The sequence below is a fragment of the Capra hircus genome (assembly GCF_001704415.2).
Source record: "Capra hircus breed San Clemente chromosome X unlocalized genomic scaffold, ASM170441v1, whole genome shotgun sequence".
NCBI classification, from domain to species: domain Eukaryota; kingdom Metazoa; phylum Chordata; class Mammalia; order Artiodactyla; family Bovidae; genus Capra; species Capra hircus.
Genome location: NW_017189516.1, coordinates 29,971,210 through 29,982,437, shown reverse-complemented (window position 1 = coordinate 29,982,437; position 11,228 = coordinate 29,971,210). Strand labels below are relative to the sequence as shown.

The following is an 11,228-nucleotide window of genomic DNA, read 5'->3' as shown; positions in this document are numbered from 1 at the left end:
CATATCACTTAAGACATGTGTTTCCTTATTAATTTTCTGTTTTGATGATCTTTTCATTGGTGGGAGTGGGGTGGTAAAGTCTTCTACTATTACTGTATTACTGTCAGTTTCTCCTTTTCTGTCTGTTAATGTTTGTCTTATGTATTGAGGTGTTACTATGTTGGATGCATCATTTCAGTTCAGTTCAGTTCAGTCACTCAGTCATGTCCGACTCTTTGTGACCCCATGAATTGCAGCACATCAGGCCTCCCTGTCCATCACCAACTCCTGGAGTTCACTCAAACTCATGTCCATGGAGTCAGTGATGCCATCCAGCCATCTCATCCTCTGTCATGCCCTTCTCCTTCCACCCCCAATCCCTCCCAGCATCAGGGTCTTTTCCAGTGAGTTGACTCTTTGCATCAGGTGGCCAAAGTATTGGAGTTTCAGCTTTAGCATCAGTCCTTCCAATGAACACACAGGACTGATCTCCTTTGGGATGGACTGGTTGGATATCCTTGCAGTCCAAGGGACTCTCAACAGTCTTCTCTAACACCAAAGTTCAAAAGCATCAATTCTTTGCTACTCAACTTTCTTCACAGTCCAACTCTCACATCCATAAATGACTGCTGGAAAAACCATAGCCTTGACTAGACAGACCTTTATTGGCAAAGTAACATCTCTGCTTTTGAATACGCTATCTAGGTTGGTCATAACGTTCCTTCTAAGGAGTAAGCATCTTATCAAATGGGCCTTAGAAAGCACCACTACGAACAAAGCTAGTGGAGGTGATGGAATTCCAGTTGAGCTATTTCAAATCCTGAAAGATGATGCTGTGAAAGTGCTGCACTCAGTATGCCAGCAAATTTGGAAAACTGAGCAGTGGCCACAGGACTAGAAAAGGTCAGTTTGCATTCCAATCCCAAAGAAAGGCAATACCAAAGAATGTTGGGTGCATAGATGTTTACAATTCTCATGTCTTCCTTTTGGACTGATCCCTTGATCATTAGGTAGTGTCCTTCCTTATCTCTTGTAATCTTTATTTTAAGATCTATTTTGTCTGACATGAGGATCGCTACTCCAGCTTTCATTTGCTTTCCATTTGCATTTAATATATTTTTCCATCCTCTCACTATCAGTCAATATATGTCTTTAGGTCTGAAATGGGTTTCTTGTAGACAACGTATATATGGGCCTTGTTTTTGTACCCATTCAGCCAGTCTATGCCTATTGGTTGGAGCATTTAATTCATTTACATTTAAAGTAATTATTCATATATATGTTCCCGTTGCCATTTTCTTAATTATTTGAGGTTTGTTTTTTTAGATCATTTTTTACTCTTGTATTTCCTAACCATATAAGTCCCTTTAACATTTGTTGTAAAGTTGGGTGGTGGTGCTGAATTCTCTTAACTTTTGCTTGTCTGGAAAGCTTTTGACTTCTCCATCAATTTTGAATGAGATCCTTGCCAGGTAGAGTTATCTTGGTTGTATATTTTTCCCTGTCAGTACTTTAAGTATATCCTGCCATTCCCGTCTGAGCTGCAGAGTTTCTGCTATAAGATCAATTGTTAAACATATGGAATTTCACTTGTATATTACTTGGTGCTTTTCCCTTGTTGCTATTAATATTTTTTTCCTTGTGTTTAATCTTTGTTAGTTTGATTAGTATGTCTTGGCATACTTCTCCTTGGGTTTGTCCTGAATGGGACTTTTTGCTCCTCTTGGACTTTATTAACTATTTCCTTCTCCATGTTTGGGAAATTTTCAACTATAATTTCTTCAAAATTTTTCACATACCGTTTATTTTCTCTTCTTCTTCTGGGACCCTGATACTTCAAATGTTGGTGCATGTAATATTGTACCAGATGTCTATGAAACTGTCCTCAGTTCCTTTCATTCTTTTTACTTTATTCTGCTCTTCAGCAGTTATTTCCACCATTTTATCTTCCAGGTCACTGATTCATTCTTCTGCTTCAGATATTCTGCTATTGATTCCTTCTAGAGGTCAGGAAGCAGCAGTAAGAACTGGACATAGAACAACAGACTGGTTTCAAATAGGAACAGGAGTACATCAAGGCTGTATATTGTCACTCTGCTTACTTAACTTCTATGCAGATTACTTCATGAGAAACGCTGGACTGGAAGAAACACAAGCTGGAATCAAGATTGCTGGGAGAAATATCAATAACCTCAGATATGCAGATGACACCACTCTTATGGCAGAAAGTGAAGAGGAACTAAAAAGCCTCTTGATGAAAGTGAAAGTGGAGAGTGAAAAAGTTGGCCTAAAGCTCAACATTCAGAAAATGAAGACCATGGCATCTGGTCCCATCACTTCATAGGAAATAGATGGGGAAACAGTGGAAACAGTGTCAGACTTTAATTTTGGGGGGCTCGAAAATCACTGCAGATGGTGACTGCAGCCATGAAATTAAAAGACACTTACTCCTTGGAAGAAAAGTTATGACCAACCTAGATAGTATATTCAAAAGCAGAGACATTACTTTGCCGACTAAGGTGCGTCTAGTCAAAGCTGTGGTTTTTCCAGTGGTCGTGTATGGGTGTGAGAGTTGGACTGTGAAGAAGGCTGAGCGCCGAAGAATTGATGCTTTTGAACTGTGGTGTTGGAGAAGACTCTTGAGAGTCCCTTGGAATGCAAGGATATCCAACCAGTCCATTCTGAAGGAGATCAGCCCTGGGATTTCTTTGGAAGGAATGGTGTTAAAGCTGAAACTCCAGTACTTTTGCCACCTCATGTTGACTCATTGTAAAAGACTCTGATGCTGGGAGGGATTGGGGGCAGGAGGAGAAGGGGACGACCGAGGATGAGATGGCTGGATGCCATCACTGACTTGATGGACATGAGTCTGAGTGAACTCTGGGAGTTGATGATGGACAGGGAGGCCTGGTGTGCTGTGATTCATGGGGTCAAAAAGAGTTAGACATGACTGAGCAACTGAACTGAACTGAACTGACAGTACTTTTAATTTCAGTAATAGGGTTGTTTGATTCTGTATGTCTATTCTTTAATTCTTCTAGGTCTTTTTTGATTGATTCTTGCATTTTCTCCATTCTCTTTTCAAGGTTTTTGATCATATTTGCTATCATTATTCTGAATTCTTTTTCATGTACTTTGCCTATTTCCTCATTTATTTGGACTTCTGTTTCTAGGTTGTTCCTTCATTTTTCCCGTATTTTCTGTCTTTACATTATTATTTTTTTAACTTTTTGTGTTTGAGGTCTCCTTTTCCCAGACTTCAAGGTTGAATTCTTTCTTCATTTTGGTTTCTGCCCTCCAAATATTGGTCCAGTGGTTTGTGTAAGCTTCATATAGGGTGAAATTTGTTTTCAGTTCTTTTTTTCTCTGATGGGCAGAGCTGAGTGAGGTGGTAATACTGTCTGCTGATAATTGGGTTTGTATTTTTGTCTTGTTTTTTGTTTGAATGAGGCATCCTACACAGGGTGCGACTGGCGGTTGGGTGATGCTGGGTCTTATATTCCAGTGGTTTCCTTTGTGGGAGTTCTCACTATTTGATACTCCCTAGGGTTAGTTCTCTGGTAGTCTATGCTATTGGAGTCAGCGCTCCCACTCCAAAGTCTCAGGGCTTCATCTCTGGCCAGGAATGAAGATCCCACAGGTGGTTTCTAACGGCATTAAATGAGATTAGAACAAATACCCAAAGTTGAGAAACCGAAGATGAACCCCAGACAAATGGCAGCTACAAAATCAGGCAAACAATAATTAAAATTATGGCATATACACCCATAAGTAAAATAGAACAGTCCAATAAAAATAAAGTAAAATAGATTGACCCAGCAAACAAAGGAAACCAAAAATGATATATTACAGTTTACTACAAGACTAAAGTACGTGCCAAAGCCTTTGACTGTGTGGATCACAAAAAACTGTGGAAAATTCTGAAAAAAGATGGGAATACCAGACCACTTGACATGCATCTTGAGAAACCTGTATGCAGGTCAGGAAGCAACAGTTAGACATGGAACAATAGACTGGTTCCAAATAGGAAAAGGAGTATGTCAAGGCTGTATATTGTCACCCTGCTTATTTAACTTACATACAGAGTACATCATGAGAAATGCTGGGCTGGAAGAAATACAAGCTGGAATCAAGATTGCCGGGAGAAATATCAATAACCTCAGATATGCAGATGACACCACTCTTATGGCAGAAAGTGAAGAGGAACTAAAAAGCCTCTTGATGAAATTGAAAGAGGAGAGTGGAAAAGTTGGCTTAAAACTCAACATTCAGAAAACGAAGATCATGGCATCTGGTCCCTCACTTCATGGGAAATAGATGGGGAAACAGTGGAAACAGTGTCAGACTTAATTTTTCTGGGCTCCAAAATCACTGTAGATGATGATTGTAGCCATGAAATTAAAAGACTTCCTCCTTGGAAGGAAAGTTATGACCAAACTAGATAGCATATTCAAAAACAGAGACATTACTTTGTCGACAAAGGTCCATCTAGTTAAGGCCATGGTTTTTCCAGTGATCATGTATGGATGTGAGAGTTGGACTGTGAAGAAAGCTGAGCAGCATGGAATTGATGCTTTTGAACTGTGGTGTTGGAGAAGACTCTTGATAGTCCCTTGGACTGCAAGGAAATCCTACCAGTCCATCCTAAAGGAGATCAGTCCTGGGTGTTCTTTGGAAGGAATAATGCCAAAACTGAAACTCCAGTACTTTGGCCACCTCATGCAAAGAGTTGACTCAATGGAAAAGACTCTGATGCTGGGAGGGATTGGGGGCAGGAGGACAAGGGGACGACAGAAGATGAGATGGCTGGATGGCATCACCGACTCGATGGATGTGAGTTAGAGTGAACTCTGGGAGATGGTGATTGACAGGGAGGCCTGGCGTGCTGCGATTCATGGGGTCGCAAAGAGTCGGACATGACTATGGGACTGAACTGAACTGAAAGCACAAACTGGAAAACAAAACTAAAGCAAGTTGCCAAGTGGGGAATAAAGCAATGAGAACAAAACTAACAAATATGGTGAGAAGAAAGGGAAGAAGGAAAGAATAGATTTCAAAGTTACACACAGGTAGATAAAGAAGATTTATATACATTAAAGTTTAATTTCAAGGAGAAAAGAACAGTAGGAAATGCAAACAAAGGAATTCTGCTGCTGCTAAGTCTCTTCAGTCATGTCTGACTCTATGTGACCCCATAGACAGCAGCCCACCAAGCTCCTCTGTCCCTGGGGTTCTCCAAGCAGGAATACTGGAGTGGGTTGCCATTTCCTTCTCCAATGCATGCATGCATGCTAAGTCTCTTCAGTCATGTCCAACTCTGTGCGACCCCATGGACAGCAGCCCTCCAGGTTCCTCTGTCCATAGGATTCTCCAGGCAAAAACACTGGACTGGGTTTCCATTTCCTTCTCCAAACAAAGGAATCGATGTAGAAAAATAATAATAGGCTTAAAATTAAAATTAAAAAAATAGGAAATAAAAGAAGGCGACTGACTAAAAGGAGAAGTCCACAGAATTGCAGGAGGCCTAAGTAGAGGCAGAGGTTTATAACAACATAAGAAGTGTGATTGAAAATAAAAAAAAGAATCAAAAAGTTATTAAATTTCATAGTGCTCATTAAATCTACAACAACAACAGATTGGGGAAAAAAAATCCAAAAGAAAATGCAAAACTGTTATGCTCCGAGTCCGTATCTCCAAACCGACCGAGACAGAGAGCAAGTCCACCATGGTACTGCAAGGGCAAGAAGGGAGTTTATCTCTAGTGCGCTAGGGCCCAAGTCTCATCCCACACAAGGGAATCCGACAAAAGCCCCGAACAAAGGAGTATGGCGGCTTATATACAGGCAGTTCTTTGTCTCAGTTACAGGAGTAGCTGGCATTACATGATTGGCCAGGCAGGATGAGCGCATATCCTGTCTCTTTCTGGTAAACATGACTCAGGTCCTAGAGCCCGTCGTTTGGTCCCTAACATTCCCCCCTGTCCTTAGATCATATAGAGGAATCTTCCTCTCGGTCCTGAGACAGTTTGATATTGTTGTCGAAGCACAAATAGCTGTACTGTATTTATGCGTTTTTTTTACAAAGGCTATAAGTCTATTGATAATACATGGGCCAAAGGTAAGCATCAGTATAAGTATTAGCAGGGTTCTCAGCAAGGTGGAGATGAGGGTGGTCAACCAAGGGAATTGTTGAAACCAAGACTCAAACTATCTTTGTTGAGCCTCACGTTCTCGTTTACGTTGGGCTAGTCCCTCTTTTACTTTGGCCATAGATTTTTTAACTATTTTTGTATGATCCGCATAGAAATAGCACTCTTTTCCTAGGGCAGCACAGAGTCCCCCTTGTTGCAGAAAGAGCAGATCTAATCCCCTCCTGTTTTGCAGAACTACTTCAGATAGAGAAGTTAGAGACGATTTTAAATGACTAATAGATTGCTCTATACGGGTAATGTTTTTATCTATGGCCGCTCTCAGGGAGTTAAATTTTTGGCCTTGCAGGGACAGAGCTGTTATTCCGGTTCTAGCCCTGGCTATTTCAAGACCGAACATAGTTGCTATGGTTATGGCGGTAAGAGGTTTCCTCTTTTTTTTTGCTTTTTTCTGGATTGAACCTTATTTTGACTTGTGCATAATTGCAACTTTTACAGCTAAAAGTTGGATCTCCTAGGACCCTAGGGAGGGGCTTGGCGAATGAAAAATTAAGTAAATCTCGATCTCTTACTTCCCAGCACCAAGGTCCATCATTAGAAGTAACACAATCTCAAGTTTTACAACAAGAGTCTTGTGCCCCCCCCACAGGTCTTCCAGTCATGTCTGGGTGCGCCTGGGCATGCCCAGAACCCTTGTTCTCGGAGATAACCCTTAGCCCAAGGCACATTTACCATCGGCTTAAGGTCAAAGTACAAGTCTGGCCACCATGTGTTTGGTGGATGTATTGCGGTAGTGGAGTTTAGCACCTCTCGTGTTAGTCCATTTTGCAGCTTTTAGGTGATTTTGACGGGTTGATGCGGGTTCACGCTGGCAACTCCAGAGCAGAGTAACTGGGTCATCCACAAGATGGCCCAGCCGAGTTGTCCTGGTCCTGTTGGTGCCTTTGAAGCTTTAGCCTCAAGGGGTTGGACGGGTGCAGAGATGCTTTTCATTTTTTTTTTTTAGTGTCTTTCTGCTCTGCTGAAGCAGCTGGGCGTACGTGGTTGCAATGCACCCAAGGCCTGATACCGTCAACCTTTAGGGCAGTTGGGGTGGTAAGAAGAACAACATAAGGATCCTTCCATTTGGGTTCTAGTGCCTTGGTTTGGTGCCTTTTGACCCATACCCAATCTCCTGGGCCAATGTCATGTGAGGGAATAGTTCCCTTATTTTGACCCACATGTATTTCCCAGAGCAGTTTTTAGACACGAGAGTGCACCTCGCTTACGGCCATCAAGGCCTCTTGGAATTGTCTCAACGTGGGAGGCGGTAGTTTTTTTTCCCTTCAAATATTGGACATACAGGGGGAGGTCTCCCATACAGAATTTCAAATGGAGTCAGATTAAGTTGATAAGGAGTATTACATGCACGGAAGAGGGCGAAGGGAAGGAGGGTCACCCAGTCCCCGCCAGTCTCTATAGCCAATTTAGTTAAAGTTTTTTTTAGAGTCCGATTTATTTTTTTTAGTTGCCCTGAGCTCTGTGGACTCTATTTACAATGTAACTTGTATTTAGTCCCCAGGGCTAGGGCAAGGCTCTGAACTATTTGACTCACAAAAGCAGGTCCCTTATCAGAGCCGATGGTCACTGGCAGGCCAAACCTGGGAACTATTTTTTTTTTAATCGTTTTTTGCCACTATCATCACAGTTTTTCTCTTTGTAGGAAAAGCCTCTACCCACCCTGAGAAGGTATCCACCAACACTAACAAGTACCGGTAACCATACTTTCCTGGCCTTACCTTGGTGAAATCTATTTTCCAGTGTTGCCCTGGTCCTTTTCCCTGATACCTCAGTCCTGCATGTTGTCCTTTTCCTGGCCTCATCTGTTGACACGCCTTACAAGCATGCACTATGTTTTTTACAGTTGTCTGGTGCCGGGGAAATCGCAGGCGTGCAGTTTGAAAGAGCATCAGAGTCTTCTTTTTTTCCAGATGAGTAGACAAGTGTAAATGCTCACATAGTTGCCATCCCAACTGAGCAGGGAGTATCAAGTAGCCGTCTGATACTCGGTATCATCTCGGTACCATCTATCTTTACCTGTTTGAAGGTTGGTGTGTTTTTGGATCCAAGCAAGGTCTGTGGATGAATACTCAGGGGTTGGGGGCAGAGTTCCCACACCTGGAGGTGGAAGTCCGATCGCCAACATAGGGGTGATGAAATCTTCATCAGCTACTTTTCGAGCTGCCAGGTCTGCAGCACAATTCCCTCGTGCCGTGGGGCTGTCACCCTTCTGATGTCCAGGTATGTGTACTATTGACACAGCCCGAGGCATCTGTACAGCCTCTAAAAGTCTACGGATTTTAGGCAGGTTTTTAATTTTTTTTTCCTTTAGCTGTCAAAAACCCCCGTTCCCGATGTATCGGGCCCTGGATATGTACCGTACCAAAAGCATAGCGACTGTCAGTGAAAATAGTTATTCTTTTTCCTTTGGCTCTCTCTAATGCTTGAATCAGGGCAATTAACTCTGCCTTTTGTGCTGAGGTATCCGGGGGAAGGGCCTCTGCCCATATTGTCTGTCCAGAGTCATCTACTACTGTGGCTCCCACCCGTCTCTGTCCATCTTTTACATAACTGCTGCCATCTGTGAACCATTTTAGCTCACTGTTATCCAGTGGAGTATTGGTTAAGTCCTTTCACATTGCTGTTATCCCGGCCAGTATCTCATCACAATCATGGAGGGGGCTATTTTTCTCCGGATTGGGCAAAAGAGTGGCCGGATTTAGAGTGCAGGGCATTTGGAAATGAATCTGCGGGGTGTCAAGTAGCAAGGCCTGGTAGTGCATCAAGCGGGCATTAGAAATCTATTTACCTGGGGGTTGCTTTAAAACTTTTTCTATGGCATGAGGAGTGTAGACCAAGAGTCTCTGTCCATAAGTCAGTTTATTAGCATCATGGACTAAGAGTGCGGTGGCCGCGATGATACGGAGGCAAGGTGGCCATCCGGCTGCCACTGGGTCCAGTCTCTTGGAAACATAAGCTACAGGTTGCTTCTATGGTCCCCATCTCTGTGTTAGTACCCCTTTTTTTAATCTCCTGCTTTTTATCTACAAATAATTGGAAAGGCTTAGATGGATCAGGGAGGGCAAGGGCAGGAGCTTCTAGCAAGGCTCGCCTGAGCTCTTGGAAGGCCTCTTTTATTGGCTCAGTCCATTTCCAGTCCTTGTTTTTTTTGGTCCCTTCATATAGGGGCCTGGCCTTTTCTGCAAACCCCAAGATCCATAACCAGCAATATCTCACAGTTCCCAGAAATTTTCTCACTTGTCTAGGGTTAGCCGGCTCAGGGATCTGGAGGATGGTTTCTTTTATAGCCTGTGTTAGCCACCTCTGGCCCTATTTTATCTTATAACCGAGGTATGTAACCTCTTGCTTGGCAGTCTGGGCCTTTTTGGCACTAACCCTGTAACCTAAAGTCCCCAAGGTTTGGAGAAGGTCACCTGTTGCCTCTTGGTACTCTTTCTCTGTAGCCGCTGTCAGCATAAGGTCATCAACATATTGTAATAAAACAATGGTAAGGTGTTCAACCTGATACTCACGGAGGTCTTCGTCCAGGGCCTCATTAAATAACGTGGGCGAGTTTTTGAAACCCTGTGGTAAGCGAGTCCATGTCAGCTGCACAGGGGTCTGACCACCGTCTTCCTGCCATTCGAAGGCAAAGATCTCTTGGCTTGCGGGGGCAAGAGGCAAACTGAAAAAGGCATCTTTTAAATCTAAAACAGTGTACCAAATGTAGTTTGGAGGCAAGTTGCTTAGCAATGTATAAGGGTTAGGAACCATAGGATGAATATCATTCACCCGTTTGTTGACTTTTCGTAGATCTTGAACTGGTCTAAAATCAGTTCCCCCAGGCTTTTTCGCAGGCAACAGGGGAGTGTTCCATGGGGACCGGCACCTTTTTAGGACCCCAGCGTCTATGAGGCATTGTATATGAGGAGTAATTCCTTGTCGAGCCTCTTGACTCATGGGATACTGTCGTACCCTCACCGGGGAAGCACTGGCTTTTAGTTCCACAATGATAGGGGGCCTCTGTTTGGCTAGTCCCATTTCTGCAGTTTCAGCCCAGGCCTGAGGGTATCTTTGAACCCATGTTGTACTTCGGGGCTTATTGTCGCTGGGGCCTCTGGCAAGTAGAGTCTGTATTCATCTTTTAATGCCAGAGACAAGACCTGAAGAGGATGCCTGGTCCCATCTAAAACCGACACTTGTCCGTGGTCGAAATGAATTTGGGCATTTACTTTATACAGTAAATCCCTTTCTAACAAGGGCACTGGACACTCAGGTATCACCAGAAAAGAATGGGTTACCTGGTGGGCCCCCAAATTTACTTGCCATTTTGTAGTCCATCTATATCATTTAGTCCCGGTTGCTCCCTGCACCCAGCTACCTTTTTTTAGACATGGGTCCATCTTTTTGGTTTAAGACTGAGTATTGGGCTCCCGTGTCCACCATGAAGCCAACCGGTTTCCCCTCTACATTTATAGTTACCCAGGACTTGGGGAGGGGCTTCGAGCCCTGACCCCCCTAGTCGCTATCCTCACCCGCGTAGAGGATATGACTGTCTGGGGAGGGAGTCTCGTTTTTGGGGTTTTGGGGCCCCTCTTTTAGGTTTTTTGGGGGGCATTTATCTTTTTAATGTCCAAACTTTTTACAAAACGCACATTGGTTTTTTTTCAAGCTTACGCCTTGTCGTTTTTTCTTCAGTTTTTGAGTCCAATTTTTTTTTTCCTTTCTGGAACCTGTTTTTGTTTTTAACCCCAGCAAAAAATATCTGGGCCAGCTCTTTTTGATTTTTATGGTTGTGTTTAGCTCTAAATTTTCTTTTTTCTTTTTTAATGTGGTCTTTTCTCTCTTCTGGGGTCTCTCTATGATTAAAAACTCTCCTGGCTGCCCTCACTAGATCTTGCAAGGATTGTTCATTTAACCTCTCTATCTTTTGTAACTTTTTTTAATATCGGGGGCTGCTTGATTTACAAATGTTAACATAACTGCCGCTCATGACTCATCTGCCTGTGGGTCCATAGGGGTATACTGTCTAAAAGCTTTTATTATCCTTTTTAGGAAGGCT

General features: G+C 43.0%; 1 pseudogene; it reads right to left on the bottom strand.

Annotated features, from left to right (window-relative positions):
• Positions 1-5,593: 5,593 nt before the first annotated feature.
• LOC108634297 lies at positions 5,594-10,539 on the bottom strand (annotated as a pseudogene).
• Between the last annotated feature and the right edge of the window lie 689 nt (positions 10,540-11,228).